Source organism: Sander lucioperca, chromosome 1 (assembly GCF_008315115.2).
Source record: "Sander lucioperca isolate FBNREF2018 chromosome 1, SLUC_FBN_1.2, whole genome shotgun sequence".
Taxonomy (NCBI): Eukaryota; Metazoa; Chordata; class Actinopteri; order Perciformes; family Percidae; genus Sander; species Sander lucioperca.
Genome location: NC_050173.1, coordinates 5,133,911 through 5,153,674, shown reverse-complemented (window position 1 = coordinate 5,153,674; position 19,764 = coordinate 5,133,911). Strand labels below are relative to the sequence as shown.

General features: G+C 40.3%; 2 long non-coding RNA genes across 2 annotated transcripts in view; one reads left to right on the top strand and one right to left on the bottom strand.

The window, feature by feature from the left end:
- LOC118496165 overlaps window positions 1-9,796 on the top strand; it is a 17,000-nt gene extending 7,204 nt beyond the window's left edge. Inside the window, exons 2-3 of the long non-coding RNA XR_004898651.1 lie at window positions 911-915; window positions 9,783-9,796. This is a non-coding gene — a long non-coding RNA (uncharacterized LOC118496165). The remainder of the gene's footprint in view (window positions 1-910; window positions 916-9,782) is intronic.
- Window positions 1-19,764, bottom strand: part of LOC116067370 — a 24,967-nt gene that overhangs the window by 161 nt on the left and 5,042 nt on the right. The window contains exons 2-4 of the long non-coding RNA XR_004109187.1: window positions 19,058-19,063; window positions 18,057-18,061; window positions 570-705 (exon numbers count right to left, since the gene is read on the bottom strand). This is a non-coding gene — a long non-coding RNA (uncharacterized LOC116067370). The remainder of the gene's footprint in view (window positions 1-569; window positions 706-18,056; window positions 18,062-19,057; window positions 19,064-19,764) is intronic.

Genomic DNA, 19,764 nt, shown 5'->3' with positions numbered 1-19,764 from the left:
TAGCGTTGAGATCATATATCACAATCAACTCTCTCGCACCACGCAGTTCAAAGTACGTATTACAGCTACGGTTCACTTTCACGCTTCAAAAAGCCAGACTTTTGCTCTTTTCAATCTCCTTTTTCTTTTTCTGGGCGAAGAAGAAGAAGAAGACTGCTATTCCTGAAATTTGGATTTTGAATACATGTGGTCCTCCATGTTTCCTTCTTCAAACTCCCGGGGCCGGGAAGCTAAGATACCCATTAGCAGCATTAGCAGCACCTGTGAGTTTATCATGTGACAGCGAAAACGTGAAAGGCAGAGCAGTATGTCCTGTATGTCCCTTACAGACACACACACACACACACACAGCAGTATGTCCTGTATGTCCCTTACCAGCTAACGTATTTCTAGATGGAGCATGAATATGGAGCGTCTACCCCAGTTCATGCAAACGCAAATGTAAAATTTCAAGCCAATAGGAATACTTGGAATTGATGGTGGTGATAAGTATTCATAAAAAAGGACAAGTTTGTGAACGGGAAACACAGATTTTGAAAATGAACAACTAAACACGTTACACACTGGACCTTTAAGTTTTTGGTAAATCTGTGTCCATGGTTACTAGCTGTACCAAGACCTTCTCTGATATCAGATTTGTGTTGTAATAAACTTGTATACTCAAGTCAGAACAGCTGAGGCTCTGAGGCTGAGACTTAAATATTACTTAACATTATATGTACACTAAACACCTCTATTATATACAGACGGGTAAAATATATATATATATATATATATATATATATATATATATATATATATATATATAATACAGATATACAGATGAGTAAGGTGCAGATGAATAAGAAATGGCAGTAGGAGGTGATGATGTTGAACATGCTGTTGAGATGTTGCTGCTCTTACAATAAAGTGGTAGTTATTCAACCTTGCAATTACTACCAAAGTTCTGATACCCTAAACTTCATTAAAGACTGAGAGACTGCTCAAGAAAAATAACTAGAGAAAATACTGTCAACTATATAACATCTAAAGAACATAAATCTCCAGGTAACGATGGCCTGACCTCTGAATTTTATAAAACGTTTGCAGATGAAGTCGCTAAATGTCTCTTTGCTGTCCATAATGAAGCTTTCTGTAAGGAAGAACTCCCCCTGTCGTTACAGGTGTGCTCACCTTAACTCCCTAACCAAATAAAGATCTCTTACTCATCGATAACTGGACACCAATTACACTCCTTAACAATGATTATAAAATGATTGTCTCTCTGTTAGCCAAGCGCTTAAAATCTGGGTAACACTTTACTTGGAGGTATCTACATAAGAGTGACATGACACATGAACCCTAACCATAACCCCTAACCCTAACCATAACTTGTTATGACAAAAACCGAATGACACTTACTAAAAAAGCGTTATGTCATAAATGTTTATGACTTGTTTATAATGTTCATGACACGTTCATGACAGTGTCATGTCACTCTTATGTAGATACCTTCAAGTAAAGTGTAACCAAATCATGAATGAATGCCAGTGTGGATTGGTGGAGTGGAGTGGCTCTCACATAGTAACATATTTGTTTGGTTATTGACTCAGTTCATTAAAAAGACTTATTGGATGGCAGCCCATAATATTATTTTTAGACTATCAGAAAGCGTTTGATATGGTATCCCATTATTTCATCTTTAATACGTTAAATTTTTTCCAGTTTGATAATTTCTTCATGAAGGCAATTAAAACTCTCTACAGCAATAACAACAGCTGTGTCAAACTGGCCTGTGGTACATCACCTAGATTCAATATAAAAAGAAGTATTCACCAGGGCTGCCCCAGATCTCCTTATTTGTTCCCATTAGCTGGCCAAATTCTTTGTCAGGTTTGGGGAGTTGGTAGTAAATAATCTTATTTTAATGAAACAGTGAGTGTGAGCTAGCAGTGGGGGTGCTGGGTCTGAAGAAGGATTGGGGTCTGGGCTGTGTTTCTCAGTGCTGCTGCAGACTCGATGATCCAGTGCGTGGCTATTGGCAGCAGATGATTCCGAAGGTTATTTCTGAGGACAGAGTTAGGTTAGTCAGGTTAGTCACACCAGGAAACAGGGCAGACAGGTGAGTACAGAGACTAGAAACTAGACTAGGTACAATAATCGAAGGCTGGAGAATGAGCATACTCGGTGGTTTAAATTAAAATCTCACAACTGGCGGATGATACCACTTCATTTCTAAATAGCAAAACAGAAGTTTCTCATGTTTTATCTGCCATTGATACATTTTCTGAAGTATCTGGCTTAAATATTAATTTGAATAAATGTGAAATTCTCACCTTAAAAGATATTTAAAATACACAAATTTGTAGCATCCCCGTAAAAAACACAAAATATTTTGGAATTGTGATTACTATGGATGATAAAATGCTAATGAAAGACAATTTGGATCCAGTAATAACGTGGAATGAAAATAAATGTACGTCTTGGTTTGTTGTACTTGTTTTCTTTCTTTTCCTTATATATATATATATATATATATATATATATATATATATATATATATATATATATATATATATATATATATATATAAGGAAAAGAAAGATATATATAAAATATAATATAAAAAAATAAAATATATATATATACACATGGCGGCAAGCACAAGACATTTTTACTAACGTTACCAAGGCAACCACACACTCCTCTACTGACAGTTGCAGGTAACTCAGGCTCTACGGGGGCGCGGCTCTGTAGCGACCTGGGCTTGTGCTACTGTTGCTTTTGTTTGTTTTTCTAGTATTAAGTGTATTGTTTTACTAAGTGTTTATTAAGTGTTCTTGTTTTAGTAAGTGTTTCTTTTTCTTTCCCAAATGCGCTTCGTTTGTTTGTTAGCAATACGAAAGTGTGCTTGCGACGGCATTGCAAACTGAGACAACTCATCTGCCAGCTATTGCGGGCAAACAATAGCCTCGAACAATGGCATCAAGCCTGCACTTCGCTGGTCTGTTGCTGGCTCTGATGATCATTAGTGATCTTTTAGTCCCATGCCCCGCAACACAGTGGGAATATGGACTACGACGTATATACTCCAGAGATACATTGCTGTCTCTCCGACCATTCAAGTCTACACCTCCGGATCACTTGCCGGCTGTCATCCGAGCCACACGGCCACGGCGAAAGCGAGGAAGGCGGGGAGGCGTCAGAGAGCGTCTCCGCCGGCGAGCAAGTAAACCACCACTACCATCAATAATCCTGAGCAACGCGCGGTCGTTAATGCCCAAGATGGATGAAGTCCGACTCAACCACAGAAACTGCTTTGAATTCCGGGAATCAAACCTTATTGTGTTTACCGAGACCTGGCTTCACCAACGAGTCCCTGATTCCCTGCTCAATCTGGACGGTCTCACTTGTACGAGCCGACCGCTCCTCAGAAACGTCCGGCAAGAGGAGTGGAGGAGGCTTGTGCATTTATGTGAGTGACAAATGGTGCAGACAGTACACAGTAAGAGACATCATATGCAGCCTGGATATAGAACTGCTCTGTTTATCCCTGAGACCACACTACCTCCCAAGGGAGTTTGGCAGTGTTATTATAGTTGCTGTTTATGGCCCCCCCAGCGCCAATGCAAGTAAAGCTGCTACATGTATAGCAGAGTGCGCACATGAACAGCTGCAGCGCACACCCGGAGCACCGACTTTCTTTTTAGGTGATTTTAACCACTGTAAGGGAGAGGCTGTTTTACCAGGCTTTGAACAATACGTAAGATGCCACACTCGAAATAATAAGATCCTAGATAAATGCTATGGAAATATTAAGAATGCATATTCTGCAAAGCCAAAACCCCCTCTTTCTAACTCAGACCATAATACAATACACCTAATCCCCTCTTATAAATCTGTTTTTAAGTCAAATAAACCAGAACATAAGACTGTTAATGTGTGGACAGATGATTCCATTGAGATGTTAAAGGGGTGTTTTATGTGTACAGACTGGTCTATATTTCATGCACTAGAGCTTGACGATGCTACTGAAACAATAACATTATGTAAAATTCTGCTCTGACAATGTGGTAGATAAATTGATGTAAGAAAAATGTAATTGTTTACCCCAACAATAAGACCTACATTACAAAAGAGATTAAAAACTGCATAAATCGGAAAAAGCAAGCTTTTAAAAATAATAAGACATTATTGTCTGTTGTACAAAAAGAGCTTAAACAGCTTCTCAGAAATACAAAACAACAACATAGGCAAACCATGGAATAGTATACAAACATCAAATACTAAAAAACTGTGGGCCACTATGAAATCAGTCACTAACATGAACCCTCCAAAAAAAACAATTGTCGCAGTGGATGAATTACAAAGGGCAAATGAGCTGAATGACTTTTTCCTGAGGTTCGAGTCAGAAAATTTCTCCCAGGAACTGGACAGTGTGTGGGAATCTATGCCTGAAAATGATAACACCCGCTGGCTGGAAGTGGATCCACCCAGCGTTCAGCGTCTTTTTAAAAATGTGTGTACCAACAAGTCAACAGGCCCAGATGGACTACCAGCTTTTCTGCTCAAAAACTGTGCAGAGGAACTAACACCAGCATGGTGTCCCATATTCCAACGGTCTCTGGACACGCACACCGTCCCAGCTCTATGGAAGAAATCCATCATAGCACCAGTTCCTAAAAAGCCCTCTGCCTCAGTGAATAATGACTTTTGGCCCATAGCTTTGACTCCTATTGTAATGAAATGCCTTGAGAAATTTGTAGTGTCCCAGCTTAAGGCAGAGGTTGATCCAGTGTTGGACACGTGGCAATTTGCCTATAAACATGAACGCAGTACAGAAGATGCCATCCTCTGTATCTCGCATCTTACTTCTAAACATCTTGAGGATACAAAAGCCTATTCTAGAATATCATTTATTGATTTTAGTTCAGCATTTAATACTGTACAACCCTATCTGCTTTTAAAGAAACTGAATGATATGCATGTTAATCCTGCCCTGATCAAATGGTTTTATTCTTTTTTAACTAATAGGACACAACAGGTGAAAGTCAATGGCACGCTGTCAGAGGTCAAACATAGCAACACGGGGGTCCCACAAGATTCTGTGGTATCACCCATACTTTTTACATTGTATACCAATGACTGCAGGAAAGTACACCCAAATAACTATATTATAAAATTTGCAGATGATACAGCAATTTTGAGCCTTGTCCAGAAAGATATAAATCCTTCTGTGTACCACGATGAGATAGACACCTTTATCAAGTGGTGTGGTAATAACCATCTTATCTTAAATGTCACAAAAACACAGGAGATGATCCTGGACCCAAGGCAAGTGATTGACCATGAGCCAGTCGTCATAAAAAATCAGAAAATCATCCAGGTAACGTCTTACAAATACTTAGGTGTCCATATAGATAATCTGCTCTGCTGGAAAACACACATTGACCATCTGTGCAATAAATTGCAGCAGAGACTATACTTTTTAAGGCGACTGAGACTGTATGGAGTCAGCAGCCAGATCATGCTCATGTTCTACCAGGCGATTCTGGAGAGCATCATTAGATATGGAATCACAGCACGGTTTGGCAACTTAACAGTGCAGCTGAGAAGCAGGCTGGTCAGCACACACAAGACAGCTATGAGGATAATAGGGAGGAAAGAGTACAAGCCCATACAGAGCCTGTACGAGCAAGCTGTTAGAAAACAAGCTGAAAGAATCACTGCAGACTCTCAACACCCTCTCTTCCCTGAATATGAACTTCTGCCATCAGGGAGGAGATTCCGTGTGCCAAGATTTAAAACAAACAGACTAAAGTTATCGTTTATTCCAACTTCCATCAAGCTGCTGAACTCCAATAGTAAATCTTAGCCCAGCAGAGCAGGGGTGCAGTAAATACATCAGCACTTTTTGCACCTCACACTTTAATTATTACAGTTCACTCTTAGGACGTTGTGTCATTCGTGCTGTCATGTGTGTCCTTCTTTTGTGTCTTTTGTGTCTTAGGATGTTGTGCTGATCTCACTTTCATGTTGATTTTATCCTTTTGTATTGTATTTGTATTTATTCTATGTTAATCTGAGAATGTTTTTTTTGTTGGTTATGTTGTGAAGCAACATATTGTAGCACTATGTCCAAGACAAATTTCCCCTTGGGGACAATAAAGTGTATTCTATTCTATTCTATTCTATAACTCGTCTGATCATCATTAATATTCTGGAAGTTCTATAGTGTGTCTCAAATCGCGCACTTCCGTTAGTGTACTAACTGAAGTGCACTTCGTACACTACGTACTTACTTGCATAGTGCGTAAAATTTGACGGGGTAGTGTTGTCTCAAATCGCGCACTGCCTTATGTACTTACAGGAAATGACATCACAACATCTCAGTCCTCCTTCTTCTTCTATGAAATTTTGAATTGTACCCAAGGCAGAGCATTCCCAACGCTGTTGTCACTCGTGAAAAACACATTTCTGCTTTGTTCATCAAAATGAATGTGATTGTTTTTATTGTTGCTTGTTTTTGCCCTCTGTTTTATGCAACCGTAGACTTACCGGTATGATGATATTCATACTTTTGCTCTTAATTCATTGTAAAGAACAACCCAAAATGGCCATTTTTAGTTATTTTAGCAAAATCTGAGCAATTCAAATGGTGTCCAACTGATATAAAGAACATACATAGAAAATAGTCATATTATATGTTTATATAAGGGTGTTTATTGCAATAGCTATTAATTACAGTGACAATACAAGAGTGAAAGCAGAGGCAACCCAATAGACATTTAAATATATCCCATTGTTCTATTCATTGCTGGCCCTGTACTTTGATGGGGAAAGTGATCTGATGGTGGACTTCAGACTCTCCAGGGGGATCCTTTAACGGTACATCCTCGGCCCTTGTCTTCCTCTTTTGGCTCGCCAGCAGTACCTCTTATCGTGGTTTAGCCAGAGCCTTTGCTATGCCCCGGGCCACCGTGCTGTCCACAATACCAGCAGGGAGTCCTCTCTCTCCTCCCCCAGGTCGTTCGCCTTCCAGCAGAGGAGGACTTCCCTCAAGTTGGCAGCATTGACGGCCACGTCTGTGTCCCTAACGATTATATAAGTCAGGACACAAACAGCACTGTTAATACGTTATAACATAGCATACATTAACGTACTGTAACATTACTACTAACGCTCGCAGCTTAATGTATATCTACAAGATCACACATCTAACGCTAAAATTGTCTACAGTGAGGACGATAGTTTAACACAACAAACAACCGTATACCACAACACATGTAACATTAGCTAGGTTATAACTTATTTACCAGTGGTTAAACCAAAGATTATAGACGTACCCGTAACTTCTTTGGTTAAACTGTGCCGCTGTTAGCTAGCTAAAGTTAGCTAAAGCTAGCTTGATAGCACATCAAATTACGGTACAAATTAACGTTATAATTCGCGGTACAAAAATCATCACCGACTCCAAAATTAACCTACTATACATAAACAGGTGGCTTATATGTTATACAAGTATAGCAAAAGACTAATGTTCAACTTACATTTGTAATGCTCCGTGGGTCTCGCTGTCGCGTATTCGGCCACCATTATCGAAAGTTTTTCACCTTTTGTTAGCTCCGCCCCTTCCGCTAGGTAGCCAAGATGGCGACCGTTGAGGGTGGAAAGTGTCCATCGATCCACACTCAACTTTTTGACTGTTATGAGTGCACCATCCGGGTACTTGTAGTGCACTGCATTTACCACACTTCGACAAGTGAAAGATTGAGTGTACTCAAATAGCTAGTATAAGTACAGAAGTGCGCGATTTGAGACACACCTCTAGTCTCTGTATATAATATCATTATTAAGTACGTATTATTAGATATAATCAGCTGGTTTTATGAGCGTGTGTGTTTCTATTGTTTATAATGTCTCATAAAGAGCTGTAACTTGAGCTCCGTAGACATATTTTAATAAGGGAGATTAAAGGTCAAATTCAAACCTCTCCAGTTAGTTCACTTTGTCCCGTGTTGGGATGCAGATGTTTCTCCATCTTCAACTTTTGGTAAGTGAGACTTTTCAGTGTTGAGCGACTCTCAGCTGATCTCTGATCTCATGTTAGTTTTCTCAAACTGTTAAAGGCAGAAATTCAGGTGTTTGTGTGTGAAAAGATGCAGTTTGTGTTGAGAAGAGCTCGGCTCTGTGCTAACAGTTAGCCACCAGGTCCTGCCAGTAGCACAATAACTTGTGTCGATTTGATTCTCAGTTATTTCTAATGTGCAGTAAAACTAATACCAATACTAATACCACCATGCAAAAACAGTTCAGCATTGAAAACATTACTTAGGAGGTCACGTGACCCTGATCGAGCCGCTTGAGATTTCTCTCCGGCTCCAGGTTAAAAAAACAGTAGTAACTTTCTCCAAGCAAACTTGAAAATACCGGTCAGGAATCTATTGTAGAGATGCCTAACAAGCAGAACGACAAAGACTTTTGCTTCAAGCTAGGGCCTCAGGGCTGACTGCCTCGAGAACTATGGAGCAGATTTTAGCTGAAATAAAGTCTGTGGCCTCCCGTGTGAATGACATAGATGAATCAGTCGGTGCTCGCCTTGATGTTATTGATGGAGCCCTGAGTGAAATTAAGACGTCTGTCACCTCAGTCAAGAGCTCTCTCTTCACTCTTTCTAGCCGAGTGACCAACCTAGAAAAAAAACATTTTTAAATAAAATGGAAAAAGTAGCAAAAACCAGGTGAGCCAAAATATACTGTAAACCTAGTTTATGTCCACGACGTTCCACTTCAGGGATTGCTCTGGTGCTGCCGGATGTCGGTCACCTTCCTCTGTCTTTGTGTTGGCGTTCTAACCTCCGGCTGATTTGTGAGGACTATGGTTAACTGCTCCTCAGATCTCTGCAGGGTAAATCCAGACAGCTAGCTAGTTTTCTCTCGCACTACTACTTTTGAACGTACACGTTCCATCAGAGCAGGTTTTTCTCCCATCCAGGAATACTGGGTGGACTAGCCAGACCTTCCTCCACAGCGCTGTAGAGGAAGGTCTGGATATAAGAGACTACTGTGAACCTAAATTGATATGCGGGCAGGGTCAGAGTCTGAGAGGGGGGGCCGGGTGTATGTCTGGCGGGGCGTGCTGGGTGGGCTGGTGCTTTGCCTCCATGGACCCCTGTGGTTGTGTCCAGGCAGCTAGTGTCTCTTTAGCAGGAGGAGAGTGACCTGGGATTTTGCGATGTTTTTTCAGTCTGTCCCATCGTGCTTCTGCCTCTTTAGAGCTTCTTCAGCAACAGGGGTTGCTGGTCTTCAGGGTGGAGATTGGCTGACTGGCTTACTTTACCTAATCATTTTATTTGTTTACCATATAAACACAATGTTTTAAAGGCCACTGGTTCTTGCTGACTGTCCTTGTGTTAGTGTCACTGTTCAGTCCAGTTTGTTGTAGAAATAAGAGTCATCGAGCCCAATCACAACCTTGGAATTCTTTTTGTCCTGTAACCTGTATCGATGCTTATAGAAATATACATGGAAGTGGGGTCAAAATACCCCAGAGCCCAAAGGGACACCTTCAAAGGGACACAATTTAATACACGTAACGAAGCAAAAAGTACAGAGTATTTCCTTCTGAATAGATGTAGAAAGAGGCATGAAAAGAACATTTGTAGATAACATTAATTGAGTACTTGTCAACACATTGTGATCTCTTACAGGCTGTCTGGGTTTTTTCCAGGAAGCTTTCTGTTGTGGTTTCTTGACGCATGAGAACTGCAAAGCTGCTGAGAATAGTGATAGAAACAGAGGAAGTGGTTTGTTTAGGGGGAACAAAAAATCCACAAACTGCACCAATGTCACAGTCCAACCCAGTCTCACGGCAGTTCGTGAAAAGGTCACGTTATTTAATCTATCGATTCGTGCACACGGACACGTTTATCTCATTTTTTTCGAGGTGGTCAACACGTTTGTTAAACTAATGTATTTCAATGGGAAGCATCTTTGGTGATCATAGCATGACTACAGTAGCGAGTAGTATGAAATGCCAAAAATCTGCTTAGGGCAACATCTCTACGTATATTTTGGGGTGGTGGATGGGTCAAACAACACAGGACTTTCACCCCAGAGACTGCGGATCGTGTCCCGGCATGCGACTTTTCCTTTCCCTGTTCTTCTCTTCCTAAACCCAACCTCCGTATAGATGCTTCCCATTACGTGCTGAGCACCACGAAAAAAAACAGATAAGCATGTCTGTGTACACAAATCAATAGATTAAAAATAACATGACCATTTCACAAACTGCCGTGAGACCATGTTGCACAGTCACAGTAACTCTAACTAACTTTAGACTCCACATTAGGTACTTTATGTGGAATGAAGTATGAAGTGAGACAAACATGAACTAATCTTTTAAATATCTGTCCAGTGCAACAGGTTGTATAACCACAACCCCAAACACAGTTTGAGCTCTTAACTAGATGTTGGTCAGTGAGCAGCAGCTGCACCATAAACTCTCCCTCTCTCACTCATAAACACTGCTTATCTTTTCCCTGTAACTCAATGATAAAACCATTTTAACTTCTAAATATTGAGGCAAAGTATTTCAACCCTAAACTCAGATCTGATCAGGAGATTCAGATGCTGACTGTGCTGTTGCTTTAAGAGAGAGACGTGATGTTGTTCTTCATTTAGTTTCCTGTTTCAGGGCGTCTGGCTGCTGCAGCAGCAGGTCAGCAGCAGGTCAGCAGATGCAAGGACAGAGTATGTGCATCTTTTTATTTCATGAGTTCACTGCAGGGAAGCTGGATTGCTTTGTTGTTTATTGATATTTTTTTAAAACTATAATGCTACATCTATCAACATTTATTTAGATGTTATCATGGTATTTATTTCTTTACGCTGAGTGCACACTGTAATATTCCCACTGCTGATGACTGTTTGAAATGATCCTGATGCCAATATGTCTATTGTAGCGCAGAGTTTAACAACTGCTGGAATGGAATGTGAATGCTGAGTCAGAGATATGATGTCATCTTTGATTTCTTCCAGTAACTGTAATATTGCATGGTTGCTTAATCTGTAACACTTAATGATTTTGTGTTCACTCAACTGAAAAAGTGTGATCCTTGCCTCCCAGCTTGTCTCCTTGGCCTATGTCTTCATCTTGCTCGGATTACTGCTGCCATTTCACCAGGAGGCATATGCCAGAAAACCTCTTCCAGGTTTACACCTGCCTTTAAGAGGCGGAGAATTTTCACCGCAAAATAGAGGATCGCATTCACGGGAGGTTTTTGTACATACCGCGGAATACATAATTAGTCGCAATTTACGCTTCCCTTCTCATCTCTTTATGGGAAACTCCCACTTCCCCCTTCACCCTCCCATGAATGCATATGCATGACAGGCTTTTACCTCAGTGCGGCCTGTTAGTACATACCTCGCCATGCTTTTACGCACATGTTGCGAAACAAATACACCTGAAGTGGGCGCAAAAGCATTAGTACATCTGGCCCAGAGTCACAGAGATTTCTGGGAATATTTAAATCAACAATAACTTCAGAAACATGAATACTCCAACAACTGACGCTGTGTGTAACAGTTTGACTTGTTTGAAATTGTTTGTGTTGAATCTCTTCAGCTTTCCTACTTTGTTATTTAACTGCTGCACTGCAATATCCCTCAGGATAAATCCAGTTCATCTAAGTTAATGGATTGGAAACTTGTATATAGTTCTTAGCTCTAGTTGTACTTGTTAAATTTGTGAGTTTTTTTTCTATTGCCTGGTCAGGATAGTTGCCTGAAGTTATTTTAACTGCCTCTATACAATAGTTTTTATTTTTTATTTTCCACTTTTATCTGCCTTGTTCTTGAACTTGCAGAAAAAAATCACCAAACATTGCAGCCATTACCTGCTCCTGGTCATTTCTAAGAGGGGAGTTTGGTTTTTGTTCAATTCACTTTTTGTTTGTAAGAGTTTTGCAAATGATTTTTCTGACTGGTGCTGCCACTAACGATTATTTTCATGTTGGATTAATGTGTGGATTATGTTCTGGATGAATGGATGAGTTGTTCTGTCTCTAAAATGTGGATCAGTGTTTCCCAAAGAAGTCCTCAAATGTCCACAACTCAAAGATATTTAGTTTCCTGTCCCAGAGGAGAGAAGAAACTTGAACAAATTCACATTTAACAAGCTGACATCACACAAGTTTACCTGTTTTATCATCAAAAATGAGTCAAACTGATTAATGGATTATCAGAATAGTAGGAGATTAATTTAATAGTTGACATTTAATGGGTTTATCTTTGCATCTCTGTTTCTGACATCCTCCATTTTAAATGTGCTGAAACGTGCAGGCTCTCTGGTGTCAGCTCTCTGTAAGCCGTGTGAACAGAAGCTAAACTTTTCACCTTCCGTTTCCCCCTACTTTCTGCTCTGTGTGTGTGTGTGTGTGTGTGTGTGTGTGTGTGTGTGTGTGTGTGTGTGTGTGTGTGTGTGTGTGTGTGTGTGTGTGTGTGTGTGTGTCAGCAGCTTTTTACTTTAACTTCCTCCCGTGTCGTGTTGTGATGCAGATATGTTTCCTCCAGGTTAAACTTTTGGTAAGTGAAACTTTTCAGCTGATTTCTGATCTGTTAGTTTGATCAAACTGTGAAAATGTGTTTGTGTTGAAGAGTTTAGCTCTGTGCTAACAGCTCTTAGCCACCGTGTTCAGAATAATCACCATCTGCTTTTAACAGTGGGAGCTAACTATGCTATGCTAACCATCAGTGTTGGGAAGGATACTTTCAAAACGTATTCCATTATAGAATAAAGAATACATGCCCAAAAATGTAATTTGTAATTGCATTACGTTACTCAATCTGAGTAACATATTCTGAATACTTGGATTACTTCCACATTGAATTGCATTTAGAAGTGTAGGAATGCGGCCATCACATACAGCTTACTAAACAGGCCTATTCTGGTGTGTTCTTCTGTTCCAACTGGCTGAATGTGTACCTAAACAAGCAGATAGATGTTTGTATTTGTAGTCCCAAACTGCATACTACAAAAATCTAACCGCAGTTTAAGCTACCACAATCTAATTTTAGCTAACGTTAGCTAGCATTTCAAACGGGGCTAGTCAGTCTTTCAACAGCTCTGGGGCTAGTAAATCAACGAAGTAGGAGAATGTAAAGTCGCACGTCAACTATAAAATAGCAAGGTGACCAGTAAAACTACAGCAGACGACTACCCTTGGCTAATTAAAAAAAACGTACTTTAAGATGCTTTTTCAGGTTGAAGATGGAGTAATTTGGATGCTGACAGGAGGTTGGTTGCTGGCAAGCAGAGGTCAGCACAGTTATATTTCGTTTATCCCTTCTCTTTCTTTAATGTGAAATGCTGTTTGAATTTCCAAGATAGAAACGCATCCAAAGCCCTGGCTCTGTTGTACCGTTTCTGGCTCCATCTCTACCTATATCAGTGATCACACAAATAGCTCATTTTTTCATTTTCATATTTGGGCTTCTGGGAAATACATGGAGTTGCGAGAGTAAATAAACTGGTGAAAGAGAGACGTATAGTGATGTAATCCATTGATTTCAACAATGTTGCTATTCTAAATACCAACTATTTAAATTGTAACTATAACGGAATACAGTTACTCATAATTTGTATTCTGAATACGTAACACATGTATTCTGTTACTCCCCAACACTGCTAACCATTATGGAGCTTATTTCAAATTAATATTTAACTCAAATGTAGCTTTGCTGACAGCGTGAGACAGACCTGAAGGTGATCTGTTAGTGTGAGGACAATAAATGACTCATCAATTATTATTTATATTCCAAACAAACAACTCATGAATGAATCTGGGCTCTCCAATGATTATTCTGTACCAAACACACTGTCAAAGTACTGTGTTAGTACAAGTTAGTGTGTTGTGCTATTACCCCCCACCCCCACCCCTTCAAATTTATAATACCAGTCAAAATAGATGCAAGTCTTTGTTCAGTTTGTTACAGAATGGAACACATTCACAACAGCAACCTTGTTAAGAAAAATGCTATAGAATAAAGTTCATTATTATTGTAACAGGTGCACCGTTTAGCAGCAGACACATTGTTGTGGCCAATTTGGATGTGTGTGCATGTAAAGTGTGTGTGGGTGGTGGGTTTATGTGAATGGTTTGTTCGTTGCGTCACCTGCGCACCTGTGTGTATGTGCTAATCAGCCAGGGTAGTAAGGGAATCACAGGTGAGCCAGTAAGGGAATCTAGTTGAGGAAGCCACACAGTTTTTCAACCTCAGCTGTGTAATAGTGATGGTTTGTAGATCTCGTCTGTTTGTTTTTAATCTTTCAAGTCAGTCTTTTGTATGTGTTTTTAAATACATTTATACAATAAAGGATTAATCATACGATGATGAAGGACCTCGTTTTTTGCAACAGCAAGAGTTGGAAATTGCTTCAAAATCCCTGTAGTGGCATTTTTTGTGGACAGATTGCCACTACATTTTGTTGAAAACCTTAGCTTCAAAGGACGGAACGATTGGATTTGCCACAGGAAGGACAGCGCCGCGCTTCATTCATTCAGTGCCAGCTGAATCCACTCAAATGGACGCAGATACAGCCTGCGCAAAAGCACCGCAGAAGAATCACGGTAGGACAAAACAAGAATTGTTACAAGCTGTGTGGAAGAGATTGGCCTTCTCACAAAAGGGATACAGGTACATCCTGCTACAATTCTTATTAAAAGCCTTCAGCAGTTCTGCTAAATAATTATCAAAATGAGTGATGTGTCTGCAGCTGTCAATCAAAGTGAAACGGAAAATGAATGTGGTAAAAGATCGGTCAAACTAACGGCCAAAGCATTGGAATTAAAATAATATCAAATCAAAAGGAAAGGAATTCCAGAATAAAGAAACTATACAAACTAACAAAGGAAGTTAAGCAAATGATGCTTTCAAAGGGAAATGTGTCTGAGGTACAAACAAAGTATGAAATGTGTTTGAAACTTTGTGTGGAAATTGAACAGTTTCATGAATCATTGAAACAAAAACTACCTGAGGATGAAATGTGAAAACAAAATGAATGGTTTGAAACCCAAATGCACAACAATAAAGCAATAATACAAAACATGGAAAAGTGGTTGTTTGAGAAAAGGGACAATGATGATGCTGCATTAAACAAAACTGCACCAGCCACAACTGTGGTCACTGATGACATTGGTCCAGGGGACAGCGTTTCTAATGTTGGTGGTAAAACGGGCTCATCAACTGGCCCTTACAGTCATAGGTCTTTCAGGTCTTCAATTTCCTCTGCATGCCTAAAAGCAGAGGTGGAAAGGGCTGCTCTCATTGCTAAGGCAGCTGCCCCTTAAAGAAAGACATGAGCTGGACGCTCAGGAGGCGCAAATCCGACAGAAAAAGGAAATGCTGGAATTGCAATTCAAATTGCTGTTCAAACTGCAAAGGTTAATGTGTACAGACGATCTCATGTGCAGAGCTCAAGAGCTCATTCAGATGGAATGAATTCATATCTGCGAAGTTCTAAACGCAAATCTTCTCTCAGACTCTCTGCTATTGAATTTGTTCCACAAAGTTCAAAGCCTCGATTCAATCATCCACCAACAGGAGGCAGCAATGTGGCAGTGCTAATGGAGACACAGCCTAAATATTCCAATCATCAATTCAATCATCCACCAACATGAGGCAGCAATGCGGCAGTGATAATGGAGGCACAGCCTAAATATTCCATTCATCAGTTTAATCTTCCACCAATAGGAGGTGACAAAACAGCCATGTCAATGGGAGCACGACACAAGGAAACATTTTCACAGCATGTTGGACCAAAAGCTCATGCTCTGAATCCCCAACCAAGCATGCCTCAAATATTTCAGGAAACATATCATGCAACACATCACACAAACATACCCATTCAACGTGTTGACCTGATGCAAACTAATGTGGACCAAGGCAATCTTCTTTCCATCATGCAACAACAAAATGAAATAACGGCTCTATTAGTGCAACAACATTCTTTCTTATTACCTTCAAGGGATATACCATGCTTTGATGGAGATCATCTTGAGTACAGCACATTTATCAGAGCAATTGAGCATGGAGTGGAAGGAAAGGCTGCTAGCAGCATAGACTGTTTAAACGTTTTGGAGCAGTATACCAAAGGACAACCAAGGGAGCTGGTTAAGAGCTGTCAATACATGCCACCAGACAGAGGATATCAAAGAGCAAAGAACCTCTTACAAGAACGTTTTGGAAATTAACAAAAAATAGCCACTGCATATACATGGAGAAAGCTCTTGGATGGCCATCAGTAAAATCAGAAGACATTGAAGCTTTGCAAGCTTTTGCTTTGTTTTTACGTGTCTGCTGTAATGCTATGGAGGACATCAACTATATGTCAGAGATGAATATGCCATCCAACATGCGTGCTATTGTCTTGAAGCTACCATATAAATTGAAGGAAAAATGGAGAAACACTGCTTATGAGCTGCAGGAGAAGTTCAGTCGCCGAGCAGGTTTCAGTGATATTGTCAACTTAATTGAAAGGCAAGTGTCTGTTGCTTCCAGTCCACTCTTTGGAAACATTCAGGACACATCTACCTCAACACCTAAGTATAAAGAGAGAAACAAAGTCTCACAAGTATGCTTTAAAGGAAAAGGAAGCAGTTTTGCTACTTCTGTGGCAGCTGTCAGTTCTCAACCTGTGACTCAAATGCAAAACGAGAGAAACTTACCTGATAAACCAACAAAGGTATCTTGTCTGCTGTGTGAAGAGGGTCACAAATTGGAGTTGTGTCCCAAAACGGAGAAGAAGTTACAGTGAAAAAATTAACTTCTTGAAGGAGAAAGGTGTTTGTTTTGGGTGTTTATCTTTTGGACACGAGCAAGGACTGTCATAGGCGTCTGTCTTGCAAATTGTGTAATCTGAAACATCCTACCATCCTTCACATCCATTCAAAAGAGAAGAAAAACAATTCAGAGGACACACAGCAGGAAATATCAGGAAAAAGTCATGCAGTTTCTCCCAAGACATGTGGTCATACAGGGGCCGGAGCACAGGACAGTGTCTTGGCAATTGTGCCTGTTCAGATTAAGGCTAGAAAGGTAGCAAAATGCTAACCACATATGTATTTTTAGATCCTGGCAGCACAGCCACTTTCTGCTCTGAGCGACTCATGAGGGAGCTAAAGGTCAGAGGAAGGAGTGCCAAAATCCTATTAAGGACTATGAATGAAGAAAAGTTTGTTGACAGTCATGTTATCTCAGGACTGGATATAGCTGCATTCAATGGTAACACCTACTTTGAATTACCAGAAGTCTACACCCAGTGTAAGATGCCTGTGACTCGTGACAACATTCCACGACAGGAAGAGTTAAGTGCTTGGCCACACTTAAGCTCTGTGGAAATTCCTGTAATTGATGCTGATGTGGAGCTGTTAATTGGGACCAATGTTCCAAAGGTAATGGAACCATGGCAAGTGGTACACAGCAACAACAAAGGACCTTATGCTGTCAGAACCATACTCGGCTGGGTTATCAATGGACCATTGAGAGGAGGCAATGAGACTGAGATTAGCTGTCCCAATATCACAGCCAACAGAATAACCATTGCTCACATAGAGGAACTACTGGTGAAGCAATATAACCATGACTTCAATGAGAAATCATCAGATGACAAGCCAGAAATGTCCAGAGAAGATCTCAATTTTATGGCAATCATGAACAGTTCAGCTGAACTCATCAGTGGACATTACTGCTTGAGGTTATCTTTCAGAGAGGATAATGTTGTCATGCCCAATAACCGCTTTGTTGTTGAGCAAAGAGTCCTCTGCCTAAAAAGGAAATTTGAGAAAAAGGCAACATTTAAGGAGGAATATGTTCATTTCCTTGGTGATATCATAGACAACAGTCAACTTCTCCAGGGACCTGACTTGACAAATTCTTTGCTTGGAGTTCTCATAAGGTTTCAAGAACCTATAGCAGTGATGGCGGATATACGGGCAATGTATCACCAAGTCAAAGTGGCAAAACAGGATGCAGATTTTCTTTGTTTCCTCTGGTGGCCAAATGGTGAACTGACACAACATCTCATTGAATACAGAATGACTGTTCATTTGTTTGGTGCAATATCATCGCCCAGCTGTGCCAGTTTTGCCCTAAGAAAGACTGCTGACGACAACAGAGAAAAATTCCCAGCACATGTGATCAACACCATCAAGCAGAACATTTATGTAGATGACTGCTTGAAGTCCATGCCTTCAGAGGCAGAAGCCATGGCCTTGGTGGGAGACCTGACAGCTGTATGCCAGTTGGGAGGGTTTCAGTTGTTGAAATGGGTCAGCAACAGCAGATCAGTGATGGAGTCCATTGATGTAGCGAAAAGAGCCAAAGAAATGAAAGGACTGGACTTTGACAGAGACAATCTCCCTGTGGAGAGAACATTGGGACTGCAATGGTGTGCAGAAACTGACACCTTCAGATTCAAGATGGCAGTCCAGGAAAGACCATTTACAAGAAGAGGCATCTTGTCTGTTGTGAGCTCAGTATACGACCCCATTGGATTTCTGGCACCTTTTACCTTACCTGCCAAGTTGATGCTGCAAAACCTCTGTAGGTTGAGCTACAGTTGGGATGACATTATTCCTTAACACTACCAGCTGCAGTGGGTCAGGTGGCTAGAAGACCTAGAAGGGCTTAGCGTATTCAGCGTGCCAAGATGCATCAAACCAAAAGATTTTGGAAAACTCTTAAGTGTCCAACTACATCACTTCTCTGATGGTAAAGACGATGGTTACGGCACAGTTTCATACCTGAGGTTAAAAAACTACTGGGACAAGATTCACCTAGCCTTCATTTTAGGAAAGGCCGAGTTGCGCCAGTAAAGAAGGCGACAATCCCAAGGATGGAACTAACAGCTGCTGTGCTTGCTGTTAGAGTTGACAGAATGCTGAAAGCAGAGTTGCATTTAGAGCTGGAAAGTTCAGTCTTCTGGACGGACAGCACAACTGTGCTAAAGTACATCAGGAATGAAACGCTTTCACACCTTTTGTGTCAAATAGGATCTCCATTATCGGAGAAGCCACTGTTGTCTCCCAATGGAGGTATGTTGACACAAAACAGAATCCAGCGGACGAGGCCTCTCGGGGTTTGAAAGCTGAGGAACTCCTTACATGTTGCAGATGGATCCACGGCCCAGACTTCCTTTTCAAAAATGAAAGTGAATGGCCTCTAAATATTGTGGAACCTGCTTCTTTCAGCTGTGATGACCCCGAGGTCAAAGGCAAAGCTTCAAAGCCACATTGGGTGGTCAGACTTTGGCATTGGAAGATATTAACACCGCTGAAAGTGCCATTATTCAGCAGTGTTGGGCAAGTTACTTCCAAAATGTAATACATTATAGATTACTAGTTACTGTCATTTGAGAGTAATTAGTTATATTACAATATTACTGTCTCTGAATTGTAATGCGTTACACTACTTTTGCATTACTTTTGAGTTACTTTCACCAAAATAACAGGGGAAATTTGATTTGGCAGCTAGCTTGTGAATTTCACCACCGGATCAATAAAGTCTCCTCTTTATCCACTTTAATACATCATAGATTATTCATATTTTGTAAAATCAATATAAATATGCAAAGTAACTAAAGCTATAAAAAATAGATAAGTAAAACGTGTAACAGGCAAGTAGGAGAAAATTAAAATATTCAATTAAAAGTACGACATTGTTGTAAAATGTTTATAGCACTTGAATAAGAAATTCATGTTGTTTAGTTTAAAACACTCTAAAG